General features: G+C 45.4%; 1 protein-coding gene across 2 annotated transcripts in view; it reads right to left on the bottom strand.

Annotated features, from left to right (window-relative positions):
- The window catches only part of SAMD12 (sterile alpha motif domain containing 12), a 190,444-nt gene that overhangs the window by 42,754 nt on the left and 132,463 nt on the right, over nt 1–15,227 (bottom strand). The gene's annotated exons all lie outside the window — the stretch shown is intronic.

Below are 15,227 nucleotides of genomic sequence, written 5' to 3'. Positions count from 1 at the left end.
GTGGTTTACTAAATGCCTTTTTGTTTAAGTCTGTTTAATGCAATATTTAATTAAACCTCATTCTAGGTCAAAGTAATTTAATTAAAAAAACTTATTGCCTGTAGGTCCTACATAAACTGCGTTGAGCACACCTTGTGCTTGGAGATCGTATGATCACCGACAAAGTTTCTTCCTTGCTCAGGGACAAGGTGATTATTTAAAAACCTCTATTACTGGAAATGGGGAAACAGGGAAATGCTTTGCGATTGGTAAATCCCAACACAAAATCCAGTCGTCCCACAGGAAAGCGTTTCTGTGCAGAAGGGCCATCATGGTGTAAGCGGGATCCTGCACAGCAAGCCCAGCACACATCCCTCTCTGAGGGGCAACAGGGGGAGGGAGGGGATGCAGTATTTTAAGTTACACTCCAAAGGATTTTACTATAAAACACTGAAAAATTCCCAAACACACACATGCCTCTTCTGCCAGGATGCAGCTAACACAAACCCGGTAGCTTTAGGATATCTTTAGGTACCTGTACCTGGCCCAAAGCACGTAAAATTTGATGCCCAACAATCCAGTCGTAGCTTAAAATGTGACAGTACAAACAGTGCTCAGCCGAGGACCTGGGCAATCTTGCACAGATTAAAAACATATTTAAATCTTGGCAGTATTTCCCTCTTACCCTTACAAGATTTTTCATTTCCAAATGAAAATTTGTCCAAGCTCATGACTATCTTGAGAGCCAGGGTCCATCCGCTGTGGGCTGTAACGCTTCAGGGGCTCTCCCGGCCCTGCCTCCCCTCCACTCAAAATGCTGCCCCAAAGACTATTTTCTGTTTCCTTGCTTTGATGATAACGGAGTCATATTGCAACAGCAGACTCAGAAATGCCTGAAGACTTTCAAGGTCCCTCCAAGCAGAGCATATCTTTAGCCATCATTTCTTATTTGTTACTGAGCTATTGATCCTAACTCTGCCAGGGACACCAGCCTCTGCTACCCAGACAAAAAAGTCTCCGAAGACAATTAGATTTTCTCCCGAGAGGCTCCCACTTCTGGGCAGAGTTTGTTCAAAACACGTGGGAGGCCACACCTTACTGTCTTCTTGAAGAATTCTAGAAGAAATCTAGAAAGATATTCCTTTAGCATGACATCTCCAAAAATTTGACAAGATTTGTTGAGATCATGACTTATTTTAAGAGAGCTACTGTCTTACTTTTCTCCCATATTTATTTGTTGCATTTACCTGGTGCTTTCTGACATATTTAGCGTGCAATCTTTTGCCGTCTTTGCAGTCCATATTCATAAAGCAACAAGTGCAGCGAGGTGTTGGCCCACAAGGAGGGCTTCTGAAATGCTGTCGTAACACAAATAAGCACAAAGAAATAACAACAGCATGTGGAAAGGATTAATTTTACCCTCTGCTTTTCATCAGTAAGAAAAAGAGGACTCTAATAGCCAGACAGAAAGTAACTAGCGCTTATTGCAGTCGGAACACACGGACCAGTTAATATGCAAGGAAGAGATTTCACAGGATGCCTCGTGATGACCTTCACAGGGAATCAATCCGCATATCTGCAGATGAGCTTCAATCCTCACGATGACACCACAAAAGAGAGTCCAGGCTGAAGCACACTTAGGTCCCTTGATGTCTGACTTGCCTCAATCTTGGCTCCTTCACCACTGCTCCCTCTCCTGGGAGTGGGGACACAGGTGTCCCAAAAGGCCACTCAGCTCCACATCTGGATTCGTGCTCTTTGGTGCAAGATTGTTTAGCAACATATGCCGAGGATATTTTCATGAAGTGGCATGCACTATCACACAAACCAGCTCTCTTCTCTGTTTATCCAATTCTAAAACTCCTTAAAATGCATGAAAGAAGGGAAAATACGCGCTCAATAAGGTAGAACAGGAAGTTTTGAAGAAACATGATTGCTGCTTGATTTTCAGAGGTGTGAAGCCCCCCAGAAGCTCTGTGCAGGCCTTGGCTCTCTCAAAATAAACCTTAAAGTATTTAATTCAGATTTTTTGACACCTGTGGGCACCTTGTAAAAATCAGGTTATCCCAGGGAACACGTGTACAAAAGGAGTCGCTGTTTTTTGTAGGCTACACGGCCATGTGCAGCTGCTTATTTAAGGCAAGCTTTGAACTGTGAATGAGATGTGCTGATAGAAAATGTTGCAATGTCGCGGCAAATTATGTAAACATCACACACAAGGAAGAACCCTCAAACAGTGCTCTTGTTTGTGTTCTCTCTAAGCTTCCATCAGCGTGGATTTTAACGAAACCAACATTGTTTGTCTTGTGTTGTTATTTGGAGAGAGAACCCAGCGGGCACTGTTCTTCTTCTCTGAACCATGTCCTAGATCTTTCTAGCTTAAACCCACCACCACCCACATCCACGGACATTTCTACTTTCACCTGCAAAAATTAACCCTTAACTCTGCCGTATGTTTCCAGATCTCAAGGCAATCAGTTACTAGGCAACCATCCCCTATTTTCCCTGTCTTACTTGTTTAATTGAAGCCTGCGCTAAATAACACCACCAAAGAGGAAAGGCACTTGCCAACGGTGAATAGTTAGAGAGGTAGCTCTCTAAGATGGGCAGAACTTTGGTATGAGGAGGGTGGCTAGAGGTTTGGTACGAGGAGGATGGGTAGAGGAAAGCAGCCCCCTCCCTAAAATGTTCTCTTATCACCAGCAAAATCTGCTAAACATACACAGAAAGACCTTTTGCCTATATGTCTTCTGAGCCCGCAACAGGAGCCCTGCGTGGAGACTAGGTCCATGCTGTCTGGTGACCTGCCCCAGGGAGCACTCACTCGTCCATCTGCTCGTCTCCCGTCCACAACACCTGATGGAGCCCTCCGGGGATGGAGGAAACCACCAAACTGCCCTGGGCTTCCTCCAGGAAGAGACCTGGACCTGTTTCTCCATGGCCAGGACGTGCAGCTCATCTACCCTGACTGCCTCAGGAACAACTGGGGATACAGAGCACCCTCGGGGAGTAAACTGAATTGACAGTGCTCCCTGTGTATATGGGTAAGCAACTCCAACACTAGAGTTTGGGCCCACCAGACCCAAAATGAGGTCAGTCCCATGGCAAATATTTTGGGACAGATTTTCAAGGAGACTCAATCCAGCACACACTGTTCCCACACCAATACCTTGCACGTGCAGCAGGTAGGTCTGGAAACAGAGCTGGAATTTTTGCACCAATTCCTGAAAGCCCAGATACGAAAGGTGCTACCTTTCAAAAAGTACAGGCCCTTCTGCTTTCTGCAGTGATGTTGCTCAAAGGAAGGTGGAAACATGGACCAGAAAGTCAGACCTTAGTAAGATGCTACAGTTCCATACTCTAAAATGGAACATGAACGAGCGCACGTGCTTGTGTGCATGGAGAAGGTGAGAACATATTTGCATGATGCAAAATGTGCTAATGTGAACGATGAGTGTCTCCGTGCAAAAAAACTCCTAGTGCTTTGGCAGTCGTTAATGATTAAAGTGACTGGTTTCTGGCTGGACCGACTCACTAAATCAGTTCTCTACACTGCTGTATCAGTCCCAAGACAGAAGTTAGCAACTCACAAGAAGTTGGGGAGGAGAAGCTGCAGCAGCCTCCACCCAGATGGCCTTAAAACTGCTAGAGAAACATCTCAGAACTGAAGCCTATCTACTAAACGTTCCTGGTACTAGGTTAGGTGGAAAGTTGTGATGGGCACCTGCCTGCCCCCATAGACACATCTACAGTGCTAGGTGCAGAGCACTTGAAAGCAGCTGCTGCCTAGACCTGCTCCAGCACCAGCCTGGCCTCGCAGATGAATTTATGTAACATTCACAACAAAGGGAACAAAACATAAATCTGTGAGTTTTCTTATTTAAAGAATGGAGAATGAAAGATGTACTTGGTTTTTAGGAAGAGCGTTTAACCAGAGAAACAATTGACCTAAGTCTTGGGCAAGGGAGAAGCAGTATCAAGCTTTTTCATAAAGAGAGATCTGTGGAGTAAGGACTTCTAAAGAAAGCTCTGCCTGGCTTCTCCAAATAACTCCTTACTCCCTGGAAGCCAAATTCTTGTCCAAGCAAATTCTGCTAGGCTGCAGATCCAGACCTTATAGGTTAGCTCCATCCCACCTAGTTGAAAGCATTTAAATTAATGCTTTCCTAAGCTTAGAACCTAATTACTTTATATTCAGAGGAGGAAGAATATTGTCTTGAATTTGAACTGCCCTCTGGAAGCCTATCATCTGAACTGGTGGCTTGAAAGGGGTTTTTGGTGGGAAAAACCCAGGCTGTACTATGTCATGGTTGCAGATTTCCAGCATTGAGGAAAGAAACATCGCTCCATCATACCTAATTTTCTCCTTTGTGGCAAGAGAGATTTCCTAAGAGATAAGAATGAAACATTTCACTCAAGATCTTCAAGAACCCAGACGTAGTTTGTGATACCTGAAATAGCAATACTGATACACTTGCTTTATATCTCATCCTGACTCGTGACACATATCTTCAAGATACCCCTGCCAGCCAGCTGATAAGACTTGGTCTAGAAGCTCCAAGTGCCTAATTGGTAAGAATATATCTTAAAGAGAATTCTTTTAATTATGTGTGTTTGACGTCTTTATATACATTTTGTAAGATGATAAATACATTTTCACCAGGTTTCCACTGATGCCATATGGCAGCTCACAAAAAGCTGAACAAATTAGGTGTAATGAGGCTCATTAAAAAAAAAGGAAGATCTGCTATTAAAAGGACTTCTAGAATTTGCAAGATGACTTTCAGGTGGAGGAGATACCCTGTACCTCCCTCCTCTGGTATTTCTGGTAGATGTGCAGAAATGCCTCTGGCCCTGTCAGAGGTACCAGCGGACTTGGGAAGAGCAGCAGTCCTGGGAACACTTGAAAGGCGAATAGAAGGCAGAACAGAAACACCTTTCACAAAATCAGATGCAAGCCAAATGTCCTTAAAAGTGGGTAAACGGAGAGAGATGCCAGCTGATGGACGTGGTAATACCGACATAGAATCAGGTAACAGCTTCAGATCGACGGATGACTAGTAAGTCAAAGGTACCAGGCCAGAGGTCCAGCTGCAGTAGTAGGGTGAAAGAGCCACGGGCAAGAAATGGGAAGAAGGTTCTGCTAAGGGTTGAGATGGGATAGTCTCTGCCTGTCCTCTTGTGGTGGGTTGACCCTGGCTGGACACCAGGTGCCCAGCAAAGCTGCTCTATCACTCCCCTCCGCAGCTGGACAGAGGAGAGAAAATATAATGAAAGGGGTCGAGATAAGGGAGAGATCATTCACCAATTATCGTCATGGGCAAAACCAGACCAGACTTGGGGAAAATAGTTTAACTTATTAACAATCAAATCAGAGTAGGATAATGAAAAATAAAAAGTAAATCTTAAAACACCCCACCTGTCCTTCCTCCTGGGCTTAACTTTACTCCCAATTTTTCAACCTCGTCCCCCCACAGCAGCACAGGGGGACAGGGAATGGGGGTTGTGGTCAGTTCATCACACATTGTCTCTGTTGCTCCTTCCTCCTCAGGGGGAGGACTCCTCACACTCCGCCCTGCTCCAGTGTGGGGTCCCTCCCATGGGAGACAGTTCTCCACAAACTTCCCCAATGTGAGTCCTTCCCATGGGCCGTGGTTCCTCACGAACTGCTCCAGCACCCTTCCACGGGGTGCAGTCCTTCAGGAACAGACTGCTCCAGCGTGGGTCCCCCATGGGGTGACAAGCCCTGGCAGCAAACCTGCTCCAGCGTGGGCTTCTCTCTCCACAGGGCCGCAGGTCCTGCCAGGAGCCTGCTCCAGCCTGGGCTTCCCACGGGGTCACACTCTCCTTTGGGCACATCCACCTGCTCTGTTGTGGGGTCCTCCATGGGCTGCAGGTGGATATCTGCTCCTCCGTGGACCTCCATGGGCTGCAGGGGGACAGCCTGCCTCACCATGGTCTTCACTATGGGCTACAGGGGAGCCTCTGCCCTGGCGCCTGGAGCACCTTCTCCCCATCCTTCTCCACTGACCTTGGTGTCTGCAGAGTTATTGCTCTCTCATATTCTCACTCCTCTCTGGCTGCAGTTGCCATTGCACAGGTTTCCCCCCCCCCCTTCTTAAATATGTTATCCCAGAGGCACTACCACTGCTGCTGATGGGCTTGGCCTTGGCCAGCGGTGGGTCCGTCTTGGAGTGGGCTGGCATTGGCTCTATTGGACATAGGGGAAGCTTCTAGCAGCTTCTCACAGAAGCCACCCCTGTGGCTCCCCCTGCTACCAAAACCTTGCGACACAAACCCAATACACCTCTATTCCCTTGAGAGGGAAGCGGGGTCAGAATATGTCTTGATCCAACAGAAAAAAAAAACCAAAGTATTGTGGATCAGTATTAAAGATTCACAAAGGGATCACCAGGCAGCGGTGAAAGCAGCAGCCACGGTTGCTTGAAGAGGTTCTTCAGGGTTGGTTCACAGTCCACCAAACACACAACCACCTCACCGCCAGACCGCGTGCATCTTGGGGGGCAGGGGAGAGGGGGAACCTCTGAAGAGGAGGTCAACCTCTGCCATAACAGCCGTTTCCCAGTTCAGTCCAGCAGCGTGACTGGGTATCCTCTGGAAACAGAAGGGCAGCCACTGGAACCTACCAGAACTGCAGCAGTCCCTACAAATGTAACGTGATCCCTGCCATCCCTGTGTGACACCTGCAAACAACCAGACAGCGCTGCACCCCTTCCACCAGAGATGTCCAAGTACCTACAGTGGCACTAAGGATGCTTCCGTGTGACCCCAGGAGTTATAACACGGATGCAAGTACCTCAGGTTTCATTTGCACTGGGGCCACTCTCATTTGAGCTATGCTAGTTAGAGAAGAGCATCTTGAGCTAATTCCGCAGTGAAAACCTGTCTAGAGGTTTAGAGAAAACCCCAGCTGGTATTACTGTGGGACACATCCACTGCCTAATTATTGTTAGAGCTGTGGCTCAGAAAGATTAGGTGGTTTATTACAGTTGCTGTCAGAACCAGCTTTTCATGTGCAAGGGCATGCTGCTTCTCTGACCTGGCTGGAGGACAAGCCCAACGACAGCAACTCAGCTGCTTCTGGATCAGGAGCAGTGTTTTTTAATTTATTTTTTTTTTAAATGGTGAGATTATTCAAGAAAAGGGACAAAACCGGATCAGCAGATCAAAGCGATCAACAACGACTCTGTTGACAATTATTCCAAAGTAGTCTATCACACTGAACCTAACCTTACCCTTATCAGTATGATAGTAAAATCTGGTACCAGCATGGCACTTAGACTTTCTTCATGTCATTACATTTCCATTTCCATCTAGTTTTAACAGATTTGCCAGTAGCAACAACCATTGCATCTCTAACCTCTGGCCATTTCTGAAAGCTTAGTGCCTCCACCTAAACCCGTCACACTGCAAGGCTCCTCCGTAGGATCCCCGTTTTAGACATTAACATCTAAAACAATGTCTTCAATAGAAGCAGCAGATGCATGAGGCAGAAATAAAGACATACAGAGCAGGAAAGAGGGAGGACAGCACTGATTAAGTTTTGCCGTGTTACAGCTTGTTCTTCCAGAAAGGCTTTGCCATCAGCTGTTCCCCGAGCGCTGTGCATGTGTCTCTTCTGGCTGGCAAGCGCCGCATTGTGTGTCAGACGCGGCACGGCTTCTCCTGGCCATTGCTCACTGATTGCAGACCCACTTCAGGGTCATTCAGCCTCTCAGCTCAACAGGATGCGGCATTTCACATTTACAAAAAAATCCTTCCTGGGGCCTATTACGTAAAGGACCCTACAACGAGAGGCATGATATACTAATTACGCTACAACAGCTGTGTATTTTCTCCCATCCCATGGAAAAGAGTGGTGCACTTCTCTAAAACCTCTAAGGATACAAAATGATATCTACCAGTGGGGAAAAAAAAGGGCCCCACCTCTTCTGGCCATACATCCTTAAAAGGTCCTTTCACAAGGAAAGGGCTGTTAGGCTGGGAAATGGAAATAAAGCACATTGGCTCAATCAGGTCACAAATGGGCCGATAATAATAATAATTAAAAAATGTATGAGAAATTATTAAAATAGCAGAAAAAAGCCAATTTCTGTACTTATTTATAGCCTGTTCAAATATCCAGAGGGAACCCTGTGTAGCTCTATTTTTAAATTCCCCAAGCTGGGGAGACGTTTATAAGATTTCACTGCCTCAATTGTATTTACCCTATTTTATGTTACCACAAAGAGGACTTAAAGCTGATAAAATACACTTCCAAAGAGCACATTAGTCTCCTTTTGGAGTGATGAGTTTCCATTAAGACTGACAGGTATTTTCCATAATTTCCCATGGGAGACTATCCCCAGACTCCTCTAAAAGGTTTTCAAACCCCACTGCTGCTGCCATTCACAAGGCACAAGCAAAACACCCCGCTCCTGCTGTCCAACTCCAAGCGCTCTTCAAAAACAAATGACAAATTCTCCAACAAATTGCTGCTGAATACAATTTGCCTGCCCTCCTTGATTTTGCTTATAAGGAAGAGTGTTTTGTTTGCATTACTCTTCCTGCCAAAAGCATATTACCACAAGCTAAAGGGGGAAATTACTTTGCGGGAGCCTTTAATTAAAAGAGGGTCGCATTTCATTGCCTTTTTTTCTCTGTGATAGACATTGCTGTCCCTCCCCTCCTCTTTCTCCATCTCCCAAAAAACAATCCGGAACAGGTTGGCATGATGGTCTTTTACCAAATCTACAGTATCGCTGAAATTCGCTCCTTTTATACGCTGGCAGGATGCAGCATTGCATAATGCTATAAATAACTGTTTTATTCATCGAGGGCCTACCTGGCACTGGCTACCACACGGCTCTTTCTAGCACTGTGCAATAATTACAAATTACAATTTTCTCACCAGTGTGTTTACTTAGCATTAAGAAATAATTGCAAGGAGCACAGTATCACAGTCTGGCTTTTTTTATTATTATTTTCTTGTCCCATTAATTGCATCTGAATTGTTCAAATTTTAATGTGCTGTTGAGAACAGAAATTAATTAAGAGCATCTTTTTCTATATTGTTAACTTTTCTCTGGACTAGGAAACTAGGTTTTCATGCCTGCCGTGACTCTACATGAATGGCTACGCTCATTTTTTTTCTCTGAGGAGAGATAGCGTATGTGTGAGTGTGTGTTTTTTGGATGATTAGACTCTTTACCTCTGCTTCACATCTATCTTCACTTCTATCTAACTGACTGAAATATCAGTCAGAAGCCTGTACCAGACATACCAGTGCTATTTGTGATCAGATATCTTACCGGGATCTGCCGCCTTGGCAGACCATTGCAAGATTTTAGGACCTTCTGCAGTAATTTAATTTTTTTTCCTGGAAACAGAATTTTCTCCTCTAAATGGAGCCCTTCTTCCTTTTGGGGCTGATACACATCTATGAAGCACATCTTGCTTTCCTTGCTTAAAAACTCCTGGATCAGCAGAAGCGTGCGCAACGGTAGGTGTTAAGGGTTTCTCTGACAGCGTGAGGCATTTGGATGGCACACTCGTAAGCTCATTTCAAAAGAAACTACGGGGGTTTTATTTTCACTGTTATACAGCACAAATTTATCACAATTGGAATAAAAGACTTAGCAAAAAAAAACATAAGCACCTCCTTGTCAAGAAACCATTATCTAAATAGCCTCTGAGATGTATCACAAGCACAAAACCACATTTTTTCCTAAGGAGATGCCTTTCAAAGCCAAGAGGTAAAAAAGGCAGGATAAAATACAGAGTTCAGAAAAAGATGACCCAAGGTCTATACACTATAATTCAGCATACAGGAGCCCCCATCCAAAACATGGAAACACTGAGGAAAATTAAGTTAAATCACCCTAAAGAACGGAGGCACTGTGTGGGAGGTTGTGTCCCTTAAACCTACAAGTGGATGTTTTCATTCAAGCAGAAAGTAGTCATAACTCACAACATTGCAATTTTCCTTAGAGGATTTTCTGTGCTTTATCACAGATGCATTGACTTAAAGCATTAACAGATTTGGCTTATCCTTCCCCTATGTATTTGTGTATATATGGCCCTGCTTGGCGACGACCGATTCCAAAGTTGAGCTCCAATTTAACATGGCGATTTGCGCCGTTGCTATAAATCTCTCTCACCCAAAAATAACTGCAGGAGGGGTGAGGGAAGGAGGGAAGTCCTGAGCACAGCCCATGCTGTAAAAGCATCTCCTGAGCTCCACTTTGAACTGCATTTTAGAAATACTTGAACCACCTGAAGCTTTAGTGTCTCTGTAACAACTCTCTCAGGCATTTCTGTGAACGTGCTGGGTTACAGCCGGAGGGCTGTGCCGTCTTGGTCATCCTGGTAGGACAGAATTGCCATTGCAGGACAACAGAAGCTAAGGCTGTTTAAGAAACGACATTATAAAAGGCATTTTAAGAATCTGAGTTATAAAAGCTGTGGTTCTAGTGTAAAGAATGAGTCCATTAAAGAAAGTGTCGCTAGATGTTTCCATGTTTATTATGTGCTAGTAACTCTGGGCTGAATGTGCTCAATTTGTGAGTACAAAGACATTTTTCTTCTAACAGCCAATCTTAAAAACTCAAGCTGGGATCTGAGAGGTGGAGTAGGTTTTTCATTCTCATACCTCATTACCAGTAAATGTCAATTAATATATACTTGCTTATGTAGCTGCAACTGATCCTTATTATTCTATTTTTTAACCTTGAAACGGTTTGAATACGAGAACCAAAAAATGCAAACCAGGCTACGGAGTTTACACAAGGATGTCCCAGCGCCTGTACACCGTAACTCAGCATATGTGAGCACAAATCCAAAACATCTGACTACAGCCGTAAATGTTGCAAAACTAATAACCAAGATAAACGGTGAAGACACCACAGTTTAGAGCCAAACCCTCCCCAGATGACCGCATGGGTTGTTACTGTCCTCTGAACTCCTGCCAGGATCTTTTCAGGAACGAGCTGCTCGGGGCTCAATGCATTATCCTAGACACAGTCGCAAAAAGCCAGATAGGAAGGCTATTACCTCCCTATATTATCATATAGTATCTCTGTCATCACTCCCCGGGTGGCAAGCATACAGTACTGTGAATTTATATTTAACCTATGGCTTAAATGCTAGAAGGGCAGGAGTTTATCAAAATGGCTTTGAGCAACAACTTGCACTCCACCCACACGCGTTAGAAGCCACCAGACCGGCTTAGATGAACCCGACTTGGAGTGGCCGCCTCTCCCGGGGATCAAGGCTGGAACCAGTTTAAGTCAGTAGCCATTCTGTAATGAAATGAGATTTTTAGAAGACTAGCCTAAATTACAATTAGTTCACAATAATTAGCAAGGAACAACAACAACAAAAATAGCATTCATTCACTGAAAATGATTTTTAATGTTCTAATGACTGGTACATAATTATACCAGAGAAGGGCTATTTAAAAGAGGGGGGAAAAAAGATAACTTCAAAAGAAGAGAATTCATTTGGTGTTTATTTGCTTCAGGGTTCTAATTACACTGGAAACCAGCAACCCTCCTGACAGGATTACTGACACGGACGCAACTGCAGCTGCAAGGAACGCTGAGCACATCAGTTTTTTAGCACCATTAAAACAGTCCTCTATAAATACCAGATGCATCTATCTATCTATTACTCTCCCTTCTCAGCGCTTATTAACCGAGCAGTCGCAGAGCATATCACAAAAATGAAATGTGTAGCTGTGGCAGAACTGGCGCAGTAGAGCAAGTAATTTGTACCAGGCTGTATAAGAGTTTAAGTTTTATTATTAAGTATATGTCACAGATATACTAGCACCAGTTCATCTTTTTCCCCCTTATAGTTCAGATTTATACACTTATTAATAAACTGCAGACGGTCATTTCAACACCCTCATTTAGCAGAATAAGCCCGTCAAATCTGGTCAGAGTCGCGTGGACTCCATGTGGCAAGGCAGAGAGCCCTGGCAACTTTAATTGTTGCCGTCTAGAGGAGATTTATGATGCTATCCATCCCGGTCCTAGCTAATAAATCACATCTTCCTCCAGTCTTCAGCGGATAGGTTGGACAAAAAAGGCTGGTAGGTCTCATTAGTGCTCCCAAAAGTGGCGCAGAGGTAGGAGGGGAGCCACAAGGCTCGGCATTGCTTTCGCTTTTGCTTTTGCCCACCTGGAATTCTCAGAGAATTGCTTTACCTGATGGGGTTTGAAAACCATTAAGAGGAGGATTTTTCAGGACTAGAGGCCGAGGGACTTGGAGCCAGCGTTCAGTTCTAGTCCCAGCACAGGTTTCCCACACAACCTAAAGCGTGTTGTTCAGTGCCTCTGCGCCTCATTCTTCAAGGGGCAACCCTCAGATGATGCTTCGTACCATTTGTCTTGGTTAGCAGATGAGTTCTTTAGGGCAGCCACTGCCTTCTACTATGCAGAGAATCACAGAACCATAGAATAACAGAATGGTTTGTATTGGAAGGGACCTTTGAAGGCCATCTAGTCCAACCCCCCTGCAATGAGCAGGGACATCTTCAACTAGATCAGGTTGCTCAGAGCCCTGTCCAACCTGACCTTGAATGTTTCCAGGGATGGGGCATCTACCACCTCTCTGGGCAACCTGTGCCAGTGTTTCACCATCCATTTTTTTGTAAAAAATTTCTTCCTTGTATCTAACCTAGATCTACCCTCTTTTAGTTTAAAACCATTACCCTTTTGTCCTACCATTACTTCTTGCCTGCATAGGCAGCCATTCTCACCAGGGGCTGGCAGGTACACCAGCAATACAGAACAAAAGCTAAAAGAGCTGGAAACCATATTCGGTTGTCAAGGTTTTGTATTCTGTCCCTCCCTTTCACTTTTCTAGAAAGCTAATAACAAAAATCAATGTCGTAGAGCAGTTTGGCGTTTCTCAGGTCCAATCTGAACAGCATCAAGGAGAGGAAAGTAGAAGTTTTCTGGTCAGCATCACCTCTGTGCCTGGCAAGATCATGGAGCAGATCCTCCTGGAAACTCTGCTAAGGCACATGGAAAATAAAGAGGTGATTGGTGACAGACAACATGGCAACCAACAACAACAACCAAAGGCAAATTGTGCCTGACAAATTTGGTGGCCTTCTATGATGTTGCCACAGCATTGGTAGATAAGGGGAGAGCAACTGATGTCATCTACCTGGACTTATGCAAAGCGTTTGACACTGGCCCGCACGACATCCTGGTCTCTAAATTGGAAAAGCATGGATTTGATGGATGGACCACTTGGTGGATAAGGAACTGGCTAGATGGCCACACTCAAAGGGTTGCAGTCAATGGCTCAATGTCCACATGGAAACTGGTGACGAGTGGCATTCCTCAGGGGTCAGTACTGGGACCAGTGCTGTTTAACATCTTTGTCGGTGACATGGACAGTGGGATTGAGTGCACCCTCAGCAAGTTTGCTGACAACACCAAGCTGTGTAGCACGGTTGACACGCTGGAGGGAAGGGATGCCATCCAGAGGGACCTTGACAGGCTTGAGAGGTGGGGCTGTGCGAACCTCATGAAGTTCAACCAGGCCAAGTGCAAGGTCCTGCACCTGGGTCACGGCAATCCCAGGCACAAATACAGGTTGCGCCGAGAATGGCTTGAGAGCAGCCCTGAGGAGAAGGACTTGGGGGTGTTGGTGGATGAGAAGCTCAACATGAGATGGCAATGTGCACTTGCAGCCCAGAGAGCAAACCGCATCCTGGGCTGCATCAAAAGAAGCGTGGACAGCAGGTCAAGGGAGGTGATTCTGCCCCTCTGCTCTGCTCTCGTGAGACCCCACCAGCATTACTGTGTCCAGCTCTGGAGTCCCCAACATAAGAAGGACATGGATCTGTTGGAGCTGGTCCAGAGGAGGGCCATGAAGATGATCAGAGGGCTGGAGCACCTCTGCTATGAGGACAGGCTGAGAGAGTTGGGGTTGTTCAGCCTGGAGAAGAGATGGTTTCAGGGAGACCTTATAGCCCCTTCCAGTACCTAAAGGGGGCCTACAGGAAGGATATGGAGGGACTCTTTATCAGGGAGTGTAGTGATAGGACAAGGGTTAACGGCCTCAAAATGAAAGAGGGTAGATTTAGATTGGATATTAGGAAGAAATTCTTACTGTGAGGGTGGTGAGACAGTGGAACAGGTTGCCCAGGGAAGTGTGGATGCTCCATCCCTGGAAGTGTTCAAGGCCAGGCTGGATGGGGCTTTGCGCAGCCTGGTCTAGTGGGAGGTGTCCCTGCCCATGGCAGGGCGGTTGGAACTAGATGATCTTTAAGGTTCCTTCCAACCGGAACCATTCTGTGATTCCATGATTCTGTGATTTATCAAAACATTCAGGAGACAGGGAAACACCAAACTGGCAGTTTCATTAAGAGATCATCCTCTAATGGCAGAGAAATTAAAATTCTTACATTATACTCTTAATAACTGTATTATTTTAAGACCTGCAAGAGAGGGAGGGAGCCTGCACTTACAGCTACGCTGCCTGTGTCCTGAAGCCTGGCACGACAAACCAGATGGGGCACGATCAGCACACTGGTGAAGAAACGGTGAGTTCTGATGATTTTTCCTGTCATTATAGGGCAGCTCTGTAATGTATACAAATATATTGCTTGTCTAAGTCATGTGAAAACATATTTGCCTATTAGTAATGAAAACATTCCTCTACTCCTTATGCCAAGCACATTCCCAACACAAAACAAAAAGAAGGTCTGTGTGCTGGAGCATAATGTAGGGTACAGCGATCCAAGTTTAAATGAGCTGGCTCAAGAAAAGGAGCTACGGTAGCAGAGCACACAAAGCTTGTCCTCCTACAGGTAGATGACTCCGAGCTCCCTGGCTGGATTATGTTCTTCCACATCATGCTGCAGAAGGCAGACGTACCCGAAAACAAGACAAACACAGCAGATGTAGAGACACAGGGAAACATTGAGACATCGGTCGGCAAGACAGCAAGCAGTCTGCACACTTCAGTAGCTCAAATGCTGGCAAACTTTCAGCCAGTGAGATACAGTCATCAGGTGAGATCTGAAGAAGGCTGTGGGGTGACTCTCCGGTAGCTCTCAGGAAGCTCTTCCCAAGGACTAAGATAGGTGATACCATCACTTAGGCATGGGCGATGGGAGGTGGAACTGCAACAATGGGGCATGACCTTGCTAGTCCATAAAAGCTGCCAGGGCGGGAGGGAGCCTAAGAAGGGCTGGAACGAAAGAGAAGCAGCTTAGGTTTCATATG

The sequence above is a fragment of the Rissa tridactyla genome, chromosome 2, assembly GCF_028500815.1.
Source record: "Rissa tridactyla isolate bRisTri1 chromosome 2, bRisTri1.patW.cur.20221130, whole genome shotgun sequence".
Taxonomy (NCBI): domain Eukaryota; kingdom Metazoa; phylum Chordata; class Aves; order Charadriiformes; family Laridae; genus Rissa; species Rissa tridactyla.
The sequence above is the reverse complement of the archived record's forward strand: the minus strand, read 5'-3'. Positions and strand labels throughout refer to the sequence as shown.